Source organism: Macrosteles quadrilineatus, unplaced genomic scaffold (genome assembly GCF_028750875.1).
Source record: "Macrosteles quadrilineatus isolate MER2022 unplaced genomic scaffold, UCM_ALF_1.0 Scaffold_1__1_contigs__length_201487025, whole genome shotgun sequence".
NCBI classification, from domain to species: Eukaryota; Metazoa; Arthropoda; class Insecta; order Hemiptera; family Cicadellidae; genus Macrosteles; species Macrosteles quadrilineatus.
The window spans coordinates 36,800,684-36,827,230 of NW_026542594.1; positions in this window are offsets into that span (position 1 = coordinate 36,800,684).

A 26,547-nucleotide genomic window follows, 5' to 3' on the forward strand; every position below is an offset into this window, starting at 1 on the left:
CACTTCAATGGTGGTTGTGTAAAGTGACAACTGCAGTGGGTGATTGTAACAGAGGTTTACGGATTATGCTCAAATCGCTTTTCCAATGTGCCTTCTCAACGCCATGTGCTGCTCGCTGGACCATACAGCCAATAGACCAATTGCCTATCTCTTTTGGGTTCGTAGGCCTAAACAATTATTCATAATTTGGTAGCGCATATTACTCAGTGTTCCGTACGGACAGGACAAGAACACCTTTGATAGTGAAGAGAGCACAAATTATATTATAATTAATTATAAGAGCACAAATTATAAAACTTATATATTGTTGTAGCACAAAATGAGCACTAAATCATGGCACAATTTTCAACCGATTTGCTCAATGTGGCATGGCGGATGACGTCATCACCGGCAGCAGTTTTTCCTCATTTACTTGGTTGTTTTTAGAGCACAAATTATAAAAACTATATATTGTTGTAGCACAAAATGAGCACTAAATTTCTATGTATAATACATTGTTAATTCCTTTGGTGGCGGGCTGAACGTGAAGTTAGCCCTGCCAACAGTTTTTATAATTTTTTTGTGTGTAATTGTTGAGCACAAATTTTTTTATATATACCTTTGAGAAGCACAAATTCAGCACTAAATTATGGACATGTTTTTATAATTTGTGCTCATTATAGTGGGGCCAACTTTACGTGGGTCCCCGTGTGAATCGATAATGTCTCTAGCCATAAGTTCAGTAAAAATTACTGGCTAGAGACATTATCGATCATAGTTGTTTTAACCATTATGAATCAGCATTGTTTGATGTAGGGTTTGAGACAATTGTTTTAAATTTCAACACAAAAATATTTTGTTTATAAATAGTTAGTTTGTCCGTACTTTTACGTCTACAGCCAAAATGATATATTTTCGATTATTTGAAAATGCCAAAATCGGATTCCTCCGATTTGCAATCCGTTTTGCATTTTCATATTTGTTTTTTGAAATATTGGAAATTTAAGTAAGATCATTTTAATATTTCATCAAGAAAGCCTGAGAAACAAAAACGGATTGTGGCATTGAGTTCACCATAAAAAAGTAGTTCAAAATGATGGGTCACAACACCACCTTCATATTTAAATTAGTTTATCACATTTCAAAATGGCAGATCCAAGATAGTGGCAAAAAAAATATATCCGTCATAACCAAGGGATAGTAGGTCGACAATGAATGGTGGTGTATACCCTACTCGTCTTTATCTAGGACTATTTTGAGATTATGGTCTTAGTTTGTAAATGCACAATGTTAAAATGGGCTAAAAATAAAGTTATAAAAAGTACTCATAACTTTAGAACGGATCAAGATTTTTAGAAACTAATTGAGGCATTGTTAACAGCGTAAAATTCTAGTTTGAAACAATGGGTCACAACCCAACCTTTACATTTGAAAAAAAAAACTTTGTATCCAATAATGGCGGATCCAAGATTGCGCCCAAAAATATATACCCAGTCAAAACGAAGTACTTACTACACTACAATGATCTGACGTGGTCCGAAGTTGATATCTTAAGAAATGTAGAAAAAAGTAGGGCGGGGGAACTCATTTAAAACTCACCCTGTATTATTAAAAACATTTGGGTTTTCTTTTCCGAGTTTGTTAGGCTCTTCTACCCGATCGATTTTCATTATTTAGGTCTCAAATTGAAGTTATGCACGCACAGATTTCACATAAAGTATCAGCATATATATATATCTACAGTCCTACTCTGCTTATACGTAAACGAAATTTGCTCCCCATGTATTTCTTATGGGAGTACAATTTGGTTTTTCTTTTCCGAGTTAGTTTGGCTCTTCTACCCGACCGATTTTCATGATTTAGGTCTCAAATTGAAGGTATGCACGCACAGATTTCCCATCAAGCATCGGCATATATCTATCTACAGTCTCACTCGGCTTACACGTAGGCAAAATTTGCTCCCCATGTATTTCTTAAGTGAGTTAAACCTGGTTTTCTTTTCCGGGTTCGTTTGGCTCTTCTACCCGACCGATTTTCATGATCGAGGCCTCAAATTGAAGGTAAGCACAAACAAACTTTCTATCAAGCATCGGCATATATTTTTCTGCAATCTCACTCGGCTTATATGTAAACGAAATTTGCTCGTAAAAGTTTAATTATTTTTTGGATATGATATTTATTTCAACGCTGCGGAGCAGCATGGGTCCTCTAGTTAGTTTATAAATCTTGTGGGGTTTTTAAGAACAGAACTACATGTTTTAATGCGGACAAAGTTTATGTGTTTACATGGTAATACATACAGCTCTTTAAATAATAGTGTCTTAGTTAATATTTTTAATGTGATTGGTTTACTTAAAAAAAACTGAATTTTTAATGTTAGCTTTTATAAAAAAAGTGATGAATTAGATTGAATGAAAACCATACACGTTAACAAAATTTACATATAATCCATACGCAGGTTTCCTTCAATAATTGTGGATTTTATGATGTGTTTGAAATGCCACCAAGTAGCAAATAGTTCCATCTTGTCGAGATCAACGATGATACAGAAAACATCTATATATATAACGCTAAGCCGATTTATGTGAACAAAACTCCTCCCTCATTTTTGAACCGATTTTGATGATTAAGGTGCCAAAAAATTACCCTGATTTGTAGATTTGTAAAATGGTTTTCATATTTTGAAATCTTTATTAGTTTGGGCAGGATCTTCAGTCAAAGTTGGGGTTTCTCCCATAAGATTAACATGGGGGAATCTAAACATTTAATTGGAAGTTTTGTCCCCACTAATTAGAGAGAACGGCTGGGCGTAGAAACTTGGTAGGGGTGTCCAAGAAAATGTATCGGTCTGTAGAAGAGCCATCAACAGAAAAACGAAGTAAATTCCCTTAGGGCTCTGCCCTAAAATCCTTTTAAGTTTTTCTTCCCAGATTTGTTTACATTTATCGTCATATGGATAATTTTTCACTATTTTTAATCAAGCAACTGTTAGTATTTAAATTGCATTTTAAACAACACTATTGAGTTTGTCAAAAAGAAGTATTTGCAATGTAATTTTCTGATTTTAAAATTTATTTTGTTCTGCATCATCTCATGTTTTGCAATATCTATAATATTAAAACGAAACATTGTTTTTTTATTTCACGATTCTGAATCAACCACTCCACGGATTTTCATGATTTTTGTGTTGAAAGAAAGATAATTTTGAGAACTAGGGAATGTCGAAGCCATAATTTTAGTTTAGGGTCCCAGTTATTTAGAAATAAAGTTTTAATTTTTTTAAAGTCTAGCAGCCGACGCTAAGATTCTAAACTAGCTTTTGGTGTAATATAATTTGTTTAACATAACAGCTGTAAACGTTCAGCGTTTGTAACACAAATTCAGCATTTGGATAAAATTAAAATACATACTAAGGGTTGACTTATTTATACAATGTGTAATGCTAATCATTGATACGTTCAATCCTTCGATAACAGGATGACATATTATTTAAATATACATAGGTAAAATAATAGAATGTTCGAAGGATTTTTTAAGTAAATCTTTGTAATCTTCGGTTTGTTTTAGTGCAATATAATTTCCTTTTAACTAACATCTGGTTAAATATAAAAATGCTCTGTAGAAATATGAGGTTATTTTATTTACTCTGATGTGTCATGGATTTTTAGGAAATAAGTAAGATTAGTAGACCACCGAGAAAAGTAACACCATCGATGTATACAAGTCGATGCTCTGTACACGAGTCTTAAAGAAAAGATATGCAAATTATTATACTGCTCAACTTTTTTAGGAAAGGGTAGGAAAATCCATTTTTTACACGTTTTAATTCATCTTGGTTTGTTTACAATCAATGTTTTTGAATGATTAAACTTTGTTTGGATTAGGCATGGATGTCATAAAGAAGGAGATCAAGAATCCTCAGGAATACAATCATACAATTTTAAATTACCACCACAACCCAGACGGGTTTTATACAAAGATATACAGATATGAATGACATAGATTGAGCACAACGTCATCATTGACCTAGGATATTGCAATTAGACTAACCATCCTTTTATTAAATCTTAAAAGTTGTTTGGCGTGTGTTTAGTTGTGGTTACGTTTGGAGGCGCTGAATATTTTATAGTTTAAATAAATGAATATGGGGAACTACGGTGTACATTGATTCAATGAGGGTGGTTTAATTATTAAGGATATTAGAACCGATAACGGAATGGATAATAAACATAGACAATTAATTACGTCACTAGCTTTACTAGCGTGTTTTACGTTTTAAATTCCTTCAACATGTAACCAGTTCTTTTATTTAAATGGATATTATTTTATTTTTGACTCAGCTGTTTACCAAAACAAACTATATGTTGTTGTTAGGACACCAACGTTATAATTATGTGTACTGTGAATTTTATTGGATGTTTTCGTTTTATTTTAGGGAGTTTCTATTCAGACCTACTGGAAATTGTGTATAGTATAAATAATTTTATTGTGTTGATATTGATTATGGAAGAGGCAGGTACGCGATGGAATTGGAAGGTGATATCGTTGACTAGGCCTGTACACTTTCTCAATTGATAATCACTCTTTCTACTGTAGGATGCTATAAAATTTGTCTTTATACGTGTAAGCTAGCTGTTCTGATTTATACACAGTTTTAACTGACTACTCCCGTACGTAGGACGGGCTAACACCTCGTAACGTTCAATTACGAAATCATTGGAAAATCTTAATATTACAGAAACTCTTAAAATGATCTCTTATCAAATTATATTATATCTATTGTACGGGTTGGTTTCTGCCTTTTTGACCACTTTTGCCGATATTTTGTCATATTATTCAAGACAGATAGGTTCATGAGATCATTTCCATACATGTTTTCAATTATTAAAAAAGATTTCGATTTTGTAATACAATACAAAATAATACAAGTGCAGAAGGGCACGTTGCCCATATGATCCGTGTTCATATTTTGTTTAAATTAATAGTGGTTTACAGCAACTGGATTAATATTTTAATATTTTTTTAAAAGACATGTGTGTATGATTTAGAAAGTCATTAATCTGCAAAATTGCAATTTATTGCAGACTTTTTAGAGGTGTTACTTCGATGTATTCATTCAGCTTAGTGAAAACAGAATAGTGCCTTTGAATGTTATTAAACTAACGAAAAGGGTTGTACATGTTTACTAGCGCTACTCAGCAACAAAACCCATTTAATTTATCTCTAAAAGAAATATCTCAAAATGCACCAGTAACTTACCCAGATAGTAACATAAACAAAATGTCCAAACTCGATACTACAAAAAGTTCAGGCCAGAGCCATTTTAATGCGCTTAGATTGTGACACTTATTAATTCGATTTATATTCCTCTTAACCAAAAGATGATAAAGATCTGCAGAAGAAGTTCATTGTGCTCTTATCGTGTCTAATAACATCCAAACACAGAAACCTTGCCTAAAATTAAAATAGTGCCTATATCTTGAAAGATGTTTTGCAGTGGCCTATTACGGACCGGGGCCCACTTGGTTGGCCTTAAGTGAGATTTGTGAAAATAACACTACACTTCGAATGTCAAACAAATTTCACAAAGAGTAATTACCATTTAAGCAGTTACTGTCATGACAGAAAGGTCGTGTTCCTTTTGAACTAGATATCCTAATCCTTTCTAAGATACGTTGATTAACAACCATGCATGTAAACGTCACTATTTACGTAACAATTTACAGTATTTGCTTTTTGAAAATGCAGCATTGCTTTGTCATTTGCATTGTTCGTTGCTAATGAAGCCGCATGGCCATAAGAACGAGGTCCCTCATTTCGAGAATAAAAGACAGCATCACTACAAGTATATTCCACTACACCTAATATTCCGAGGATATATTATATTGAGCACTTTATGTAATTGATAAGGCTGAGATAACTGACATCCGCATGTCATGGAATCAATGTTATGCTAAAATTGCTAAATTTAGAGGGTTATTCATTGGCACAGAAGTACGGTATGATGACCGACGTGACGAAGGAAAAATAAAACTTTCACAGCTTTAGGGTGGACCTCCCTTTGAAATAAGAACGTGCCTTCTCAACAAACATATATTTTCTAAAAAAAAACACACATACACACAGATTTAATCTGAATAACACTGATGAAATCGCAGACTATTATATTAAGCACTTTATGTAATTGATAAGGCTGAGATAACTGACATCCGCATGTCATGGAATCAATGTTATGCTAAAATTGCTAAATTTAGAGGGTTATTCATTGGCACAGAAGTACGGTATGACGACCGACGTGACGAAGGAAAAATAAAACTTTCACAGCTTTAGGGTGGACCTCCCTTTGAAATAAGAACGTGCCTTCTCAACAAACATATATTTTCTAAAAAAAAAAAACACACACACACACAGATTTAATTTGAATAACACTGATGAAATCGCAGAAGTGCCTTAATTAGACCCACCAATTAGTACCACAAAAGATCTACCAATACGGTTTTAATGCCATTTTAAGGTTCTTCCAAAAGCATTCTTTATATTATATTCATCAAAAAGAAGATAAACCAGTTAAAATAGGAACAATAACTCCTATGACGGACGATATAAGAAATATGTTATTCATTGAATGATCAACTATATTTTGTAACTAACGCATAATTATTGTTTTTACACCTATTTATTACCGTATTCATTAAACAATGCTAAATGCCCACATTTTTTGTAATTTCACTCTTTTTTTCGCAGTTAGAAGAATTGTCGTAAGCCTTTAAAGCAATCGTCGATTTCGACGGGTTTTACCTAGTACTACTATAATGGTTATAGTAGTATGTTTTCTGTGACAAGGACGACTAGGAATCACAGAAATTTTAGCCAAAACACGACGGCTTAATCTTCGTCTTCGATCACCTTCCGATTGATTATACAAATTATTAACGTGTAACACTTAGGTTGTGGTTTAAACGCATGAATAAATGCAAATGTGAATGTTAATATAACTGTTGTAACGATAATATATTTCTAGGTTTCACTTATACTCTAACCATCACATAAAGCCCTCTTATGCAGTTATTAGTAGCCAAAATGGTAGGATTCGAAACTGTAAAGGGTTGATTTCTAAGTTACATCTGTACCACCCTGTTTTAGAATAAGTTGATGACTAACCCTGAGGGTTTAAACTTAAAATGTAAATGCAGGTCTCCGAAAATGCCTAAAATTACATCTCCGTGTTTTTTACTCCCCTTTTTTTACGAATCAACGTGTAGCTAATCTAATTACACCAATATTTTATCCTTACACAAATGTTCTCTTCACTTAAAATTGTAGGTAAAAATAATTATGAAGCTCGATGGTGAAGGCCAATAACAATATATTATATCGAACCCTGAGGACTCCGCTCAATTTTGTGGATGCATCTGCGAAAGCCACCTAGTTTACATTATTTTATATGGGTACTATTTGTTAAATATATTAAACATTTTAATTTGTATGTCAATGCACTTTATTATAATGTCAACGTTGGCTAAGAATAGGTGCAAAGGTTAAACTCCAGGCGCTGCCGGAGCGGCATTGCTTTATTGTTTTAGAAATGCTTATATCTTAAAAACGGTAAGAGATGCGGCAAAACGGTTAAAATTCAGGCACACTACGTGGGTATCAACTTTTGATCAAAACAATAATATAGCATAACAAATCTAAAAATCTAAAAAAATTAACATTATTTTATATGGGTACGCGCGTGAGTGATGCGAAAAGAGTTTGATTTTGAAAATATATATTGGATCGATGGGGATTTGAAATATTTATGGGGCTGGACAGTAGTATAGAACATTTTCATAGGTATGTATAGGCAGTGATAAATATTAATATTAGACCATATCTTAATGTAACATTTTTTCTACCCTTTTACGTAATTAAACTCATAATCAAGAAAAGGAAACTAAATTTAATGTTAATACCAGGCTTACTATACATGGAGCTGATGAGAGGACACCTTAAGCTTACACAACGCTGTTAAGAGGACATAAGAATAAGAGGACGGTTAAGTGTCCTCTCAACAGCCATGCCATGTGGGAAGATGTTAAAGGGACCTTTTGCTGTCCTCTTATTATCTATTTTCCCTCTCATTTTGTGGTTGTTCTATGAAGGTTGGCAATACTGACAAATTTTACTATACCAGACGCTGTTGAGAGAACAGTCAACTGTTCTCTTATTCTGTTGTCCCCTTAACAGCCTAGTGTAAGTTTATATATATATATATATATATATATATATTATTTATTTATAAACAAGAGATGTTGATACACACAAGTACAGAACCCTATAGCCTACGTTACACTTTAAAAAATCTTTAGATGACAAATGGATATATTAAATTTACCGTAAGCGCCCCTACTTAAAAATAGTTTTGCGTGATCGGGTTCATTCGTAAATAGGATTGTTTGTGTTAAAGTAAATATAAAAATAATTGTTTTATAAAATTCTAAACCTTGCATTATTTTGTATAAGATAGAATATCACGGAATATATCCATACACGTAGGCGTACGTAACATACTGCATACGCAATAACCATAGCAAAAGACAAAAACTTTAAGTTCCATAAAATAATAACAGTAATGCACCTGTGTACGAATACATATACATTATACATACCGATTCTGTTAACCTTATTTAACCGTATTTAGAATATTGCTATCCTATTATGTTCCTATCCCCTGTTGATCAATAAATCAAATTTTAGTACTTGTATTTAAAAAGTCATTCACTAAATAAAACGTAATATCACCTACATATATATAAAGAAAATTGTTGATGATAATATGCCACAAGGTAAAGTTGATGGTCGTCAATATAATATCGTTAAAGTATTTCACATAACCTCTTACCTTACCCTATAATACAGTATATTACAAAAATCCAAAAGCTATAAACTTTAACAGGACTGATGTAGCGGACCGCTACAATAGCGCAAGTCACGTGACCACGATGCGCGCGCAGTCGACCCGGGTAGGCACGCGCAGCGAACCAAGAGACGAGTTCAGTGTAGTGTCGAGCGCCTGGAGCTGTACATCTGATCGGATAAGTAGACTGTAGCCTAAGATGTCTAGCTAATAGAAGTAGGGGTTGGGGAAGGGGTGTAGGTTGGGGCAAAAGGTAATTCAATCATGTAGTTTATTAGGTTCTCGAAGGGTCGTGGTCTGGCAATTAATATCGTAAATTAGAATTCACATTTGCTAAGTCTAGTAACCTTTTTCACGAATTAGAATAAGTCCATATATATATATTTCTCTGTTCATTATATTATAATTAGATACATTAAGAACATAAAAGCTGGCTGTGATAGGCAGCTAAGGTAATATTGTGCACTTTGACGAGTTAGATTAATTCCTTGCAATAGAGTTGGGTTAGGACAGGAGATGTGCGTGATTTGGCAGTGGTTAGAGGAAGATATATAGGGCCCAGGTATCTTCATTTACACTCATACTACTCCACATCACCACATAGTGGTAGCAGAGCGTGGTTACGATCCACGGACCTCTGGGTTATGGGCCCAGCACGCTTCCAATATGATACAAATTCAAATACTCGGCGATTCACTGACTAAACGTCTGGAATATTTTGTTAACCGAGAAGGTAGTAAATTAAAATTAGAATACAGTATGGGAATTTCAGGCGCAACAATTGGACAATTAAAGAAACAAATCAAAATCACAAATCCATATTTCAACAGTGAAATACCATTATTGTTATGGATAGGAACCAATGACATATTCAGCAATACATCAATAACAATGATGACACAGCAATATGTATCATTGCTCAGGGTAATCAGGAAACGTTATCTAGGCACCAGGTTGATACTGTTAGGATTACCATATTTCCCTAGGTCAGAATATACACCACACACAATAGATAAAATTACTCAATTCAACACATTTTTACACACATTGTCAAATCAAAATACCCAGCCAATTTTTCTAACACATGTTTTAAATTCAAATAAGTATTATTTACACACATATAGGCATTCAAATCGTAGGGACGACATACATTTGAACAATATAGGGAATCAGATCTTAGTCAAACATTTGACACACCAATTGCAGTAAAATACAATCATTAGGCAAAATTCACACCTTTTTTAAATAATTTCTCTCTTTTTCTTGTTAAATTACAATTTGCCCAGCCCAAACTCTTCCCACCTGTTTGATAAAATAGTTGATATTAAAGAAGTTGTTAGGTATTGAATTTTTTTACTATTCAAATAATAGTAGATCAAGGCAAGATGTCCAAGATTTACGAGTGGGAAACAAAACCCACAGGGGTATCATGGATACGAGATTTTGATGCGCAAAGCGCAATTCTACAGTGCGAGAAGTGGGGCTTAACCCCAGCCAAGACACTGGAAGAAAATAGGGTCATTTTAAAGAACGCGGTGACAGCGCAAGTGCCAACGGTACCAGACACACCAAAACCCACGGAACAAAACACACCCATCTTAGCGGATCAGACGGCGGAAATGATTAGAATCACAGCCCAAGCCATAGGCGATTCAATCGCTCAAGCTTTATCTCAAAACAAACCAGTAACACAATCAACACACACCCACACAAACCCGAGATTAGTCGACGATCTAGCGTCGAAAGCTCCCAACTGCGACGGCACTGACACAAGCAAATTGTTAGCCTTCTTGAAAACGGCCATTCAAATTGAGAAATTAAAGTTAGCCGACGACAAATCAATCACAATAGCATTGTTACACAAAACAGCAGGGCAATTAAGGGATATTTGGACCATGGCATTACAGGAGAACTGGGAGGTCAAGGGTAAAACAATTCCTACTATAATTAGTACCTTTCTGCCAGAAAGGGCAAAACAACAGCTCCTGACTCAAACAGTTTATAGGGTACAGGGTCAATTCGAGTCACTTTCAGATTTCATTATCCAGGTAAAAGAGTCAGCAGAAATCCTAATACCAACAGAATACGACTTACTGGAGGTAATATTGACAGGTATAAACGCGACAAATAGGGCACGTCTTGCAGGGTTTCCGCCGCCGACCAAACTTGATGATTTAATAGCGCTTATCCCAAAATTAGAAGTTGTGAGACAGTTAGAGGAGGGTAGCAACTCGCAATCACGCCGATGGGAAACCAGAGCAGAAAACAATAGGCAATTTACACCTCAAAACAGGCAATTCACACCTCAAAATAGACAATTCACACCTCAAAATAGGCAATTCACACCTCAACATAAGCAATACACACCACGATACATGCAACAGCCACATGGGCAACCAAGATTCCCACATCGACCACACATGCAGCCAAGTACATACTATAGGACACCAGTGCACAACAGCGCATATCACGGCGCACCGAGGCAGGTCAATGACCCCAGACACTACCGCCCGCCCACCGACACTACAAACCAACACACACCTACACACAATACACAGTTAAACTCCAGAGGAGGCCGATAATGGGCGCTCTCGCACCTCCGACACGTCATAGCGCCTATTCACACACAACAATCAACCAAAACACACACACACATAGCCATAAAAACAAAAATGCCCCAAAATTTCCTAAATTAAAAACATGTACAATACAAATTTTTTTCGGCGACATTGAAACAAATGCACTTATAGATACAGGGTCTACGACGTCAATTTGCTCACGATCCTTTTTTGATAGAATCAAAAATAATCACTTAATTACAAAATCAATCACTCCGATCAATCAATTCGCTATTTCAGCCTCAGGCGACAAGGTAACGTTCTCACACATGGCAAAGCTACACTTTAAAATTAGACACTTCTCTTGGACATTCAGTTTCCTAATAGCACCTAAACTGCCAATAAACATTGTATTAGGGTTAGATTTCCTCACAAAAACAAAAGCAATCATCGACGTGGCGAATCACAATGTAACATTTCCATACGGTACAAGACCGGTCATGGCCATATTACACACAGACCAACACGATAGTAATCTACAGGAAGACAAAACTTACACCTTGGGCGATAATTTGACACCAAACCAGATACAACAGATACACAAATTATTACAGTCATTTCCAAACACAGTATCGAAACGATTAGGGCAAACAAAATTGATACACTACGACATAAAATTAAAATCTCAGCAGGTTGTAAGGAGTAGGCCGTACCAATTCGCACCGCCAAAGCTCGAAGCATTACGAAAACAAATCGACGACCTATTACAAAAGGGCGTGATAAGACCATCATCCTCCGAATACAGTAGTCCAGGATTTGTAGTCCCCAAAAAAGGAAACAAAACGCGATTTGTAGTCAATTACAAAAAGCTCAACGACTTGATTAATTTAGAGTCTACGCCAATGCCAACCGTCGAATCAGCATTTCAGTATCTAGGTCAAGCGAAGTGGTATACATTGTTGGATTTGAACAGCGCATACATGCAAATACCGTTGACAGAACAAAGCAAAAAGTACACAGCATTCGTCGTCCCATTTGGGGAATTTGAGTTCAACGTTGTACCATTTGGATTAGCCACAGGATCACAGGTTTTGACAAGGTTAATAGATAAAATATTTGGAGACATAAAATACAAATACATTTTCAATTTTTTCGACGACTTGGTAATTTATTCAAATGGATCATTTTCAGACCATCTCAATCAAATAAAGGAAGTAATAACTAGATTACAAAACGCAGGTCTTACGATCAACCCAGAAAAAATGACTGTAGCATCTAATCACATCGAATTCCTAGGCCACATTTTTCGCAACGGCACAGTTACATTTGACACACAAAAAATTCAACCAATTCTTAACTTCCCAACCCCCAAAAATGTCAAACAGATTTCTAGGCTAATCGGGATGACAGCGTATTACGCGAGGTTCATACCGAATTTTTCACACATTTCGGCACCATTAAACAAACTCAAACGCAAAGATACACCATTTGAATGGGGCTCTGAACAGGAAGCCGCCTTGCAAAGTATTAAAAAAGCTCTAACGTCGCAACCAGTTTTAAGACTCCCAGATTTCAATAAAAATTCATCCTACAAACAGATGGTTCAGGCACAGGACTAGGAGCGCAATTAGCACAGGAACACGAAGGTAGTTTATTACCAGTAGCCTACGCGTCGAGACCACTAAGCAAACACGAAGTAAACAAATCCACAGTTGAATTAGAATGCCTAGCAGTCGTGTTCGGATTGACAAAATTCCAACAATACCTCGAACACAGGGAGTTTACACTTCAAACAGATTGTTCAGCATTAACTTGGCTTCTAAATCATCCACGACAAGTAGGTAAAATTGCGCGATGGATAACATTCATTAACTCTTTCCAATTTCATTCTGAGCACATAAAAGGCAGTGATAATCCAGTCGCCGACTGTCTATCTAGGTTATACGAGGACGCCGACACACAACCAACAGTAGTAACACTAAACGATGACACTAATACACATTCAGTAAACATTTTGATGAAAATTCCAGAAGCTTTCAAAAACATCGACGAACATCAAAGAGACGACCCCACGTTGATCAAAATTATTAGGGACCCACATAGAAACCAGGCATATACAGTAAAGGACGGAGTGTTAATGCATTTAGCACCCGGCCAAAAGACACCACGAATAGTACTCCCCACGAAACTAATTGACATGATTTTCACATACTACCATTTAGCACCTACATCAGCACACCTAGGAATCAAGAAAACTATACATAAAATAAATCAATTTTTTTGGTCACCAAATTTAAACAAAATAATAGCCGACAAAGTCAGAACATGTCTCTCTTGCCAAAGATCCAAACAAGCTCCGAACACCAGGGTAGGCGAATTATCATCCGATCTAGCAACAAAACCATTCCAAAAAGTGTACATTGACTACGTAGGCAAACTTCCTAGGACAAAGTCAGGCAACCCATACCTACTATCTGTGGTGGACGCATTTTCAAAGTTTGTAATTCTTTTACCAGCTAGAAACGCGACAGCTGCCACCACAACTACACTTCTCACAAAACACATATTCTCACACTACGGTTTCCCGCAATACTTAGTATCAGACAACGCACCATCTTTCAAATCAAAACAAATGAAGGAAATGTGTTTAAACTTCGGAATCAAACACATATTTACATCACCGTACAACCCAAGCGCAAACAACGTAGAGAGAGTCAACAAAAATCTCAAAGTTGCTATGAGAATATATCACAATTCCGACAACCAAACATGGGATCAACACATTCATTGGTTTCAAATAGCATTCAATTCCGCTCAACATGAAAGCACCGGTTCGACACCTGCAAGCTTATTTTTGGGGAGAGAAATAAACCATCCACTACAATTAGCCTGGGATTTAAATAAATTAATTGGGGAAGAACCTCAACCAACCACAGACAATCGCTGGCAACATGCACTTGATAACCTACGGAAGGCAAGAGAAAAACGCACACAATATTATAACAGCGGTCGTCAACCCAATCCTTACAAAGTAGGCGATTGGGTAATGTATAAAATGCACCCACAGTCCAAAGCAATAGACAACGTCAATTATAAACTCCAATACGCCTGGTCAAAACCGTGCGTGATTGACAGTTTCTCATCACCAGTGTCAGTAAAGCTAGTAAACCCCTCAACAGGTAAGATTGTGACAAAAGCCCACATTTCACAATTGAAACGATTTTTTCAACCAATTTATTAAATAAACGTCGTCAGAGTGCACAATAGAACCTTAGCCTAGTTTAATTAGTTATAAGTGAACATCTAGCAAGAAATCTCGAGTAACTGACTACAACAATACTTCGCAACAATACTTCTCAACAATACGGTACACAATACAACTCCGGCCCCGGCTGATAGGGTGTTGGGAGTCGAGTCTAAGCCGTACCTTCACAGAGGGTGCGGCTACACCTCTCGACGCACCGCTTGGCCGGAAAGCCGGAAGCGACAACACGTGGCAAGTTGGCAGCGAAACACGTCATAGTGTTTGTACTTAATATATGCATTTCCAGACCCCAGTAATCAACAACTTTTTCAATCCCCTTAAAACTTACAATCTGAGCAAACGACTAATTTTTTTTAAGTAATTTTTATTTTTAATTTGCTCAAATTGGCTATGACGGGAATCGTTCGCCATAACACATTCTTATGACAGATTGCAACTGTCATATGAATAGTGCAGCCGACAGTTTACTTATGACAACAAACACTCACTAACAGTACTTGACTGAAAAATGACAACACAGGAACGATACAGACAACTGACTACAGACCAAGCTAGACTTAAACTATGGCAATTAGGCTAAGTAGAACTAAGTAGAATTAAGTAAAATTAAGTATTTCTGTGTTAATATAAGCAATTGAATCGCAAAGGTAAATACAACATTACATAAAAAGTATTAAGTAAGTAAAGTCATCCACGTATATTAAAATAAGATATATGGTATTTAGGCGTAATACAATCGTTATCAAAGTAGATAACAGCGCACATTACAATACATATGTTTGTAAATAACAAGTAGTATTCTGAGCGTAGCAGAAGAGTTTATGTATTATATATTTATAAAGGGTAATTTAAATGTTTATTATGTGTTATACACTTGCATGCGTTAAAATAAAATACAAAAATATAGATAAATATATTTATGTTGCTGAGCGACAGAGAAGGAAATGGACTAGTAGGAAACAGACAATAGCAAGCGCCAGGCACGAGATAACACCGTCGTTATCAGTACAAACATCTGTTCCATTCAAACCTCTACTTCCGCCCTATATAAATAATCAAACCAAGCACCGATCAATCCTTCACATTGAAGGAAAATATTAAAACAATATTTGTTTAAAAAATTAAATTGTGCTAAGCCGTCGGTGAAATAAATAATTATTATTTAATACCTCTGTGCATAATTCTTGATAATTGGCACTAGAGGAGCTTCGAATGAATGTACACTTACAATAACACTATCATTCCTTACATCAACCAACAGATTTTCGAAACTCCATTCAACCATGAATAGCATCCAAACTGAAAGAGTGTATAATGTGTGTCACACTAGTTAATTAATTTATTATTAGTAAATCAACAGAAACTTAGTAATATATCTCCCAGTCAATCAAATCCATAGCATTTAAGTAGATAAACATTAGATTTTTTCCCTTTTATACTCAGTAAATTAAATTCCTTTTTTTAAATTAAGTAGAACAATTTCTTATTATTAGTAAATTCATTTAGATCATAAGTATCAATAGTAAACTTAAGTAGAGTAGTCGCGATCAATTTTTACCGAATATTTAGGGAATATATCAGTGATAACTAACATCAAAATAATTAATCATCAATCAAAACAATCTCCAAATTCACATCTGAGTAAGCGTATCATCAACCTCATATCAACTTCAAAACCCAACGCATTTCATCCACCATTAAGAGGCGTCCAGCGATATAATTAGCGCCCCGAAATTAGTAAGGGCTCAAGAGCTAATTACGAAATTACGTCACATCACATCACAACAGTATACCTTCAAGAACTTCAGAACACTACTCCAGCTTCATTCTTCAGTTTACACAACTTCATTCTTCCAAATACTCAACTTCAAGAAACTCATCAAACTTCAGCAACCTTCCAAATTTACCAGCAATTACCAGAATTCAATACAACCATCAAATTTCATCAACCCTCACTATTTCGACAACATTCCCAAATTCATCATCATCAATCATATATCCAACTTCATCAACCAACAGATCTTTCTCAACCGAACTTAATTAAAACATTGTAATCTACTGAAGCAAAATTGTTTTAATTGGGACGGAGCACTTGTTGAGTTGTTTCAATTGTCCTACCAAAGCAATGACAGCTTTCTGGCTTAACGATATTGATCCTTTAGATGTTCTTCAGTCTGAATGTCAACCGACATATACTTCTGTATCAGCCAACTGAGATACAAAATATTGTGTCCCCAATTATATCAATAAATATATATCAAATATATATATATATATATATATATATATATATTATTTATTTATAAACAAGAGATGTTGATACACACAAGTACAGAACCCTATAGCCTACGTTACACTTTAAAAAATCTTTAGATGACAAATGGATATATTAAATTTACCGTAAGCGCCCCTACTTAAAAATAGTTTTGCGTGATCGGGTTCATTCGTAAATAGGATTGTTTGTGTTAAAGTAAATATAAAAATAATTGTTTTATAAAATTCTAAACCTTGCATTATTTTGTATAAGATAGAATATCACGGAATATATCCATACACGTAGGCGTACGTAACATACTGCATACGCAATAACCATAGCAAAAGACAAAAACTTTAAGTTCCATAAAATAATAACAGTAATGCACCTGTGTACGAATACATATACATTATACATACCGATTCTGTTAACCTTATTTAACCGTATTTAGAATATTGCTATCCTATTATGTTCCTATCCCCTGTTGATCAATAAATCAAATTTTAGTACTTGTATTTAAAAAGTCATTCACTAAATAAAACGTAATATCACCTACATATATATAAAGAAAATTGTTGATGATAATATGCCACAAGGTAAAGTTGATGGTCGTCAATATAATATCGTTAAAGTATTTCACATAACCTCTTACCTTACCCTATAATACAGTATATTACAAAAATCCAAAAGCTATAAACTTTAACAGGACTGATGTAGCGGACCGCTACAATAGCGCAAGTCACGTGACCACGATGCGCGCGCAGTCGACCCGGGTAGGCACGCGCAGCGAACCAAGAGACGAGTTCAGTGTAGTGTCGAGCGCCTGGAGCTGTACATCTGATCGGATAAGTAGACTGTAGCCTAAGATGTCTAGCTAATAGAAGTAGGGGTTGGGGAAGGGGTGTAGGTTGGGGCAAAAGGTAATTCAATCATGTAGTTTATTAGGTTCTCGAAGGGTCGTGGTCTGGCAATTAATATCGTAAATTAGAATTCACATTTGCTAAGTCTAGTAACCTTTTTCACGAATTAGAATAAGTCCATATATATATATTTCTCTGTTCATTATATTATAATTAGATACATTAAGAACATAAAAGCTGGCTGTGATAGGCAGCTAAGGTAATATTGTGCACTTTGACGAGTTAGATTAATTCCTTGCAATAGAGTTGGGTTAGGACAGGAGATGTGCGTGATTTGGCAGTGGTTAGAGGAAGATATATAGGGCCCAGGTATCTTCATTTACACTCATACTACTCCACATCACCACACTAACGTCGACGTCACAGTGAAATTGACAAAGTAAACCTGATGACGTAGTACTTACAGTTCCATTACTCATAATGGATTAGGCCTATAAATGTAGGAACTATCCCTTACTTACTGTCAAAGTAAATACAAACACACACAAACACAAGCACACACAAACACATATATATACATGTTATATATATGAATTTGAACGGATGGTGTTTTTGGCCTCTAGGGACCTTAAAACGAAAAAGTAAGTCGGTCCCGGATCCAGGTCTAACCATAAGTACTACGATAATAGCTTATTCCCTATAGGAAAGTCGCTAAAAGTAAATATGCTGTTATGCTATTTTATATCTATATATATTATATACTTATTTAATACGCAAGCAGGTTTTTTGTGACAATTACTCCTCCGAAACCGATTGACATGTTTTTGGTATCATTGGAAAGAGCATTTAACGTGAAGTTGTGCAGGAAACTTTCTTAGGGAAATAATTAGAGAGTGAGGCCCTGGGGCCATTTAAAGTTTTGTATTTCTCCATAAGATTAACATGGGAAACAAACATTGTTATGAAACTCTAGCTGTTGTCAGAAATTAAAAGTGAGATGAAGAACATATGCTAATTGTAAACAGTCAATAAGTTTACTAATTTAACAGTTTGCTACAAACATTTACTGACTTGGTTGAAATGAAATATTTACTATTTGAATTTGGGTTGGCATAAATATTACAATGAAAAAAGCGAGAGAGCCTGGATGAATTGATATACTAAAAAGAAAACTGAATTAACACTGTGCTGCATTTCTTAGTAATCGTTGAAAGAGCCGATTTGCAAACTATGGAAACATAGGAAAGTATGGAAACATAGAACACCACGAAGGAGGAGAAATAGAAGTAATGTTTTATTTTTATTTTTTATTTATAATTGTTATTATGGACAACCTAATAAGGCTATGAGTAAGGCTATTTGTAGAAAACACTAAAAAACGAGATAAGCTTTTGAAAAATCATAAGATATTTACAAGAAATGTTGATTATATCGATCTGTTATGTACATCTTGAGTATTTCCATAATCTTTGAGTCGAATCTTTTAAAGTCATCAGAAATTATGACTGTTGTTCATTTTAAAATAACACCTGTAATACTTAGCAACTGCTCGAATTCGAGCAACAGGGACACTAGTATTACTTATATTGGTAACACATTAAGGGGCCTGCAGGGAATTGATAACAGGCTATGTACATTATAAATTATTCATTATCAACAAAGGGTTATACAACACATTAACATTCCCACTGACGCGTTTAAATATGTTTGTTGGTTTCATAATAACTTGCAGTTTAATCATAAAATAATTTTCGATGTTATATAACAGTCATAATGATGTTAGAGTTTTTATTATTTAATACTTTATCGACACACATCGTGTCACTTAACACATTTGATCACGTCTAAAAGCTGTTCAACCGACATAGTTACTTGGCAACTTAAAATGCCAATGTTAAAGTTTTATATTTTCAAATGGGTTGTGTAGCGAAATATGCATTTTCCTCAGGTAGTGGTTGTCACCAATCACGTTTTAAAGCTATTAAGACCCTGATTTCAAAATTTAGTCAAAATCCTTCCGCTGGATTTCGATTTATATATATATCACAGATAAACAGACAAACAGACATTACTGCATTGCTCGTATTAGAGTATAGGATTAAATTTAGTTTCAAATTATTACTGAATTTTATATTTGGTCTTTGAACCTGTCAACCAATAAACGAATATACTACCTCTGTCATCAACTTACAATTCGTATTCAGAAACAATGTCAATAACGGACAATGAGGTTAAGACACTGTGGTCAGACACAGGCATTAACTTTTGAATAACCTGCAAACTATGTTGATGGTTTCGACTTCTATCAGGTGATAGCGACGACACCAGTCGATTTGCTGAGGGATTGTTTCAATAATTGTTTTACTATGATTTCAAACTTTCTGTATTATTGCATACGCTTCCTTGGTTTACGAAAATGGGTAAAAAAGTCAAAGGTCTCTGCCCTCACATCCAGCGAAGATCTAGTCTCATACTACATTAGTTTGATACTATAGACTACTGTAGATACTAATTTCTCGCTACCATTGAGAGTACATTGTCTTACCCTCTGCTATATACTGGGTGTTCCCAAATTGTCTGGTCATATTTTGTGGACTTGTTCCTTGGGCTTAGACAAACATAAAATGCCATATAAGTATGGATCTAAAATGCCTAGATTTCTGTATGTCGCTCTGTTTGTGATTTTTAATAATTTTACTCCATACATCTAGGGTGCGACCAAGGTTAGGATTAAGTTCCCTTTTCCCTTTTCAAACGTGTGTTCATTGAATTCGATTTATTAATATTTTAAAATATCATTATTATACCCTATGTAAAAAAAAAACATGTGCCCCGGTATTCCATCTTACGCCACCGTCTCATGATGTAAAATCTTATTTTTAAGCCGCATATTTAGTTTACTGGCCTTTGTAAAAGTTAAAATCGACATACTACAACGTATTTCTTAAGGTATGTTTTTTTTTTTTTACTTTTGCCTCCATGGAGCGTATTTTGGAGACTTAAAGCTTATGTCCTTAAATGAGATAAAATCATATATTAAGTTGCATTTTTTGTTTTGCCACCCTTGTAAACATTGAATTCGATGTATACTACACCCTATATCTAATGGTATGTTTTATTTGAGTTTTTCCTCCATGAATCGTATTTTGGCGGCCATTTTGTGGGGTCAAATGAGGTCAAATCACATTTAAGTTGCAGATTTAGTTTCCCGACCCTTTTAAACATTAAAAAAAACTATATACTACACCCAATATGGCCCAGTAATGGTTGGAAACTTTTTTCTGGGAGCAATTATAATTTGAATTTAAATACCCTGATATCAGGTACTTCCCCAAATTAGATTTCGGTGGACTTTTTTGTGTGTTGTGTGGAGGTATAAAAGTAATGAAATCCGTTGTGAAACCTTGTGAAACAATTTTTTGAACCTCCACTATACAGGGTGTCCCGTAAGTAAACAGCCAAACTCCGGGAAATGGTTCTATGGGGCAAAATAAAGAGAAAATCAAGAATAACATTTTTTCTGAAATCGCTTCGTTAACCAGATATCCGCCATTATGTATTTCCTATACAAACATTTTTTTTTTGATTTTTTTCAACCAAATTTGATAAAAGTTGGTATGTAGGTTAAGGTAGAAGAGCCCCATGTTAGAAAAAAAACCATCTTGATTCAACTTATTTTTTTTTATTGCGGCCATTTTAATCTTTTAAACTTAAATGATTTAAAACGGCTAATTTTATGAAAAAATGCCAAGAACACTTTTATTTAGCATTTGTAATTCCCTATAAAAAAATACCAATTTCAAAAAGATCTAATAATAAATAGCTGAAATATTACGTATTTTAGTTGTAAAAAGGGGCAAAACCGACTAGCTTCTGCCTTATTCTACCCCATTTTCCCCACAATCATGCTGGTTCGCGAACTCATTAAAGTTTATTTCGCCTAACACCTTCAAACCAAATCACAATCGGATAAAAAATACTCAACTTATCGCGTTCACGGACACTATAACTCTCTCTCTCTCTCTCTCTCTCTCTCTCTCTCTCTCTCTCTCTCTCTCTCTCTCTCTCTCTCTCTAGGTCTCTTCACTTTTTAGGGCTACTTTCTCAATTAATAAGCGAAATAATAAAAACCAGAGTACCCTGAAATTCATTTTTATTTAAACTGATACGTATTTCGGCACTAAGGCCATGTGTAAGATTCTTCCCTGATTTGTCTGATTTTTTCATGTATTGGATTTTGCTTTTGTTTTTACATTACATTGAGAATTTGGTCGCCGTGTTCTTTTGAGTGTAGGTATAATTTGCAGCTCTTCTTTTATATCAATTTTTTCACCCTTTTTCTCATAATTTACAATTTTGACACATTCTTCTAATTTGCCATGATTATGATCATTTTCTAATATGTGTTCTGCATACATTGAGCGTTGGGATGTTTTATTGTTTGATTTTACGGCTTGGATATGTTCTTTGAATCTGCATGAAAATGCTCTTCCAATCTGACCAATGTAGAATTTGGGACAATTTAGACGTTAAATTCAAAATTAGCTATAGATCTAGAAACAACGCATTCAATTTAATTAATAAACTATCAAACAAGAACCCACAAACATTTGACAAATATAAAAGATCTGGAATATAAAATTTTTTTATATAACAAACAAAGTGTTTTTTCCCTACAGCTGTTGAAAAATGACAATTTAATTATGTAAACAAGCGATTCTAAATTTAATACGAATTGAACTGACTTGATCCCCGTGCGTAGGACGGACCCATGGCAAGTATAAAATAAAGTAAAGTATTGGAGCATGGTATAGTATTGGGCTTATTCCTTACATATGCACCTAGGTATAGTAATTGTTTTCTTTATCTAAGATCGTAATATTGGTTGTTTCAGAATTCTGTCACATTAGTGAACACATAGTAAATATAAATTGCTTCTTTTTTATGGTAGGGCTGCTAATTTTCCTTCAGCAGTTCTTGGTCGTAAGGTGTTATCAATAACTATTATTAGCCTACATGGTCCAGCAAGTAGCCTACTAATATAGTCACAAATAGAGATACTGTACGTCTTGCATGACAAATTTGAAAATAAATGTTTTCCTGTGGCAGTGTGTTGAAGGATTAAGGTAAGCCTTTAAGCCTCAGATTCGTGAAAACGTTTGCCCTTCCTGATTTAAAAACAACACACTTTGAGATTTAGAAACTGTTTTCTTGTTTAAAACTGCGATATTCATTTCACAACATATCTTTTTAATAAACTATACAAATTTATTTTCCAAAATATATTTTATACGCTTTATTGAATCAATAAACAAAAAAAAATCGTACATAAACCTCATGTACTTTTTTTGTGCTAACATTTAATATAATTAATGACGAAGTATTTTTTGTGTTCATAATCAAAACATTAATAGTACCTAGCCACTTTGCATTTAAAGTTTTAACTTTATATTTTGAGTTGTTTGTCTCTGGATCACAGAACAAACTATAAAAGGTATAAAATTACCTGAATACTGCCAGAGTGATCCTGTTAGTCCTTATGGATTACGTGTTTCGAGGACTTAATAGATCTTGGCATTTAACACTGTCACTTCAAAAAGGTCGTCAAGAGTTTAAATACAAAACATGGGCACATAATAAATACAGACGTTTAACGAACAAATACGAGTAGTAGGCCTACAGACAAAAACTTACAATGTCCGACCGCACAGTTGTAGGTGAAGGTCATGACTGTGATGCGGAAGATGGTCAGGCGGTGGACTATGTACTTCTCGGCTCCTTTTTCATCAGCTGACATTGGTTTGTTATTAGTGTATCATACAGAGCGTTAGACTGGAATCTGATTTTGTCGTTTATGTTGAGGTTGAGTTGTCGCTTGACTTGTCGCTTTAGGTTAAGTTTTGGTAGCTTTATAAATTTCGAACTTTTCTAAAGCGTCCATAACGTTGTCTCCGTTGAATATTCTTCGAAACTATTGAAATATTAGAAAACAATCTGAAACAAAACTACAAACTCAATGAAAAAGCTTATCAGTGAATTGATCAAATTAACAAAAATGTTCTCACAACCAAACTATTTCACCTTTAATAATGCATTTTACACACATTCAGATGGACTAGCAATTATTTGTGTATACTGTTTCATAGGTTTTCATGGTGATCTACTATATTCTAGGGTGTTTACAACTTTGAAAATAAAATATGTGATTTTAATCCCCATCTCATTATTGTACATTGTATTCGTACCTGGGAAAAACCAAGCTTTTATGTAAAAACAGATTTGTATTAAATTTGGACTCGTTCACATAAAATAAGAGGTATTAAATATTTTGAAAAGGAACAATCGGTAAAGGAGCCTTTGATTTGAGTGGTAGTTCGTAGCTATAATTACAGAGTTATATCTATATGCACATTATAGTGTTTTAATACTAATCGCGTGGATAGTACTTAATGTATGCAATTTTCATTTTTTACGATTTGTATAACTTTTTTATTTATAGATAACAATTTTCTTTATTTAAACTAAATCTATGATGTACAATATTGGAGAAGGTATATGTTATGTATGCTGAAATACTGTTCTTTAATTTAATTCAATTAGATGTTTTCATAAAAACAATGTTTGTTTACTTGTGTCTTTTGTTATAAATGTTTGACAATAAAAAGATTCTTCGTTCATATATTTTATTCTATTTAAATGCAATAACGTTACATACGGACATGAGGAATATGACAATGACGACATATCATCTACATTAACAGTGGAACAACCTACTACACATAGTTTAACTCATTTCAAGTCTAATGGTGAGGTACGATTATGTGCAGATTTCAAGGTATCAATCAACAAATAGAATATCGTTGTCATTTAATCGATGACGAATACTGCATCCCTACGTTTGAAGAAACAGTACTTATGTTGAATGGTTCAAAATTCTTTCCAGTTATTGATTTGAAGGATGCGTATCTACAGATTCCAGTGGACGAAGAATCAAAAAAATATCTAGTGGTAGCGACACATAAAGGATATTTTACCTTCAATAGATTACCTTTTGGCATTAAGACTGCACCTAAGATTTTTCAAAAGCTGATGGACCAATTATTAGTTGGTACCGATGATTGTGCGTGGTATTTTGACGACATATGTGTGGGCGGTAGAAGTGGACCAGAACACATTGATAGGCTCAAAATAGTTTTAAATATATTGAGGAGAGCAGGAATATGCACGCGTGAAGATAAACTACAGCTTTTCAAACAAAGTGTGACTTATCTTGGGCACAAAATTAGTGCTCTTGGTATTCAGCCTGTTGAAGATCGTGTAGAAGCTATCAAGAAACAACCCCCACCAAAGAACGTTTCTGAGCTTAGATAATTTCTTGGATCTGTGAATTACTATTCAAGATTTATTCCAATTTTGCAATCTCTTTGTTTTTCTTTACATAGACTTTTGCACAAGAACTCAACTTGGGCCTGGAATAGTGACTATGAGGACGCATTCAACCATATTGAGCAACATCTCAAACAATATGGTACTTGTACATTATGATCCTAAACTCCCGTTTATCCTTGCAACAGATGCTTGCAATATTGGATTAGGAGCAGTTCTCCTTCATCGTTGTCCTGATGGCAGTCAGAAACCAATTGCAGCCACTTCAAGGACATTGAATTCAGCAGAACAGAACTATTCTTCTATAGATAAGGAGGCACTGGCCATTAAACACTGGCCTCTCTTTGGTGTTGAGAAATTCTACAAATTCTACAAATATCTCTATGGTAGGCATTTCACACTTTTGTGTGATCATAAACCACTCGAACGAATCTTCAGGGCAAAGCAGCCTATACCTAAACATGCCGCTTCCAGACTTGCAAGATGGGCTATTATACTCAGTGGATACGACTACGATATGAACTACAGGGCTGGAGAAGATAATGTTCTGGCAGATTGTCTGAGTAGATTACCTTTAGAAGGAGGAACAAACATTGATACATACCAGACGCTTGGTGAAGTAAACCAAATTAGATCTATGAGAACTGAAGATTTGCCACTTACCAAACGAACGCTTCAAGATAACACTCACAGAGATGATGAACTGAAACACATTATATCCTATTGTGTCAGGGGATGGCCCCATCGAAGTTCAATTCCGGATAATTTGAAGATATTATATGACAAGAGACATGAACTATCTTATGAAGAGGGGATTTTATTGTGGCAAGAAAGAATAGTAATTCCTAAGTCACTTAGGGGAGACATTCTTAGTTACCTCCACGTTTCACACCCAGGAATAGTTGCCATGTGCTCTTTGGCGAAGTTGTATGTTTACTGGCCAAAAATAGACGATGGCATTGAAAACTTAGTGAAAACTTGTACAAGATGCCAAACATTCAGGAAGAAATATGTCGAAACGCCACTCAATTCATGGAATATACCGGAAAATGCTTGGGAAAGATTTACATATTGATTTCAAAGGAACTTTTGACGGATACATGTGGTTAGTGGTAATAGACGCATATTCTCGATGGTTGGAAATATTTGCAATGAAAAACGCTACAAGCAACACTGTGATAAGACGACTTCGTGAACTTTTTTGTAGATATGGACTTGTGAAACAAATTGTTACTGACAATGGAAATCAGTTTGTCTCAGAAGAATTTAGATACTTTTTCCGCAAGAATAACGTGATTCACATCAGAACCACTCCCTACCACAGTCGTTCCAATGGTTGTGTTGAA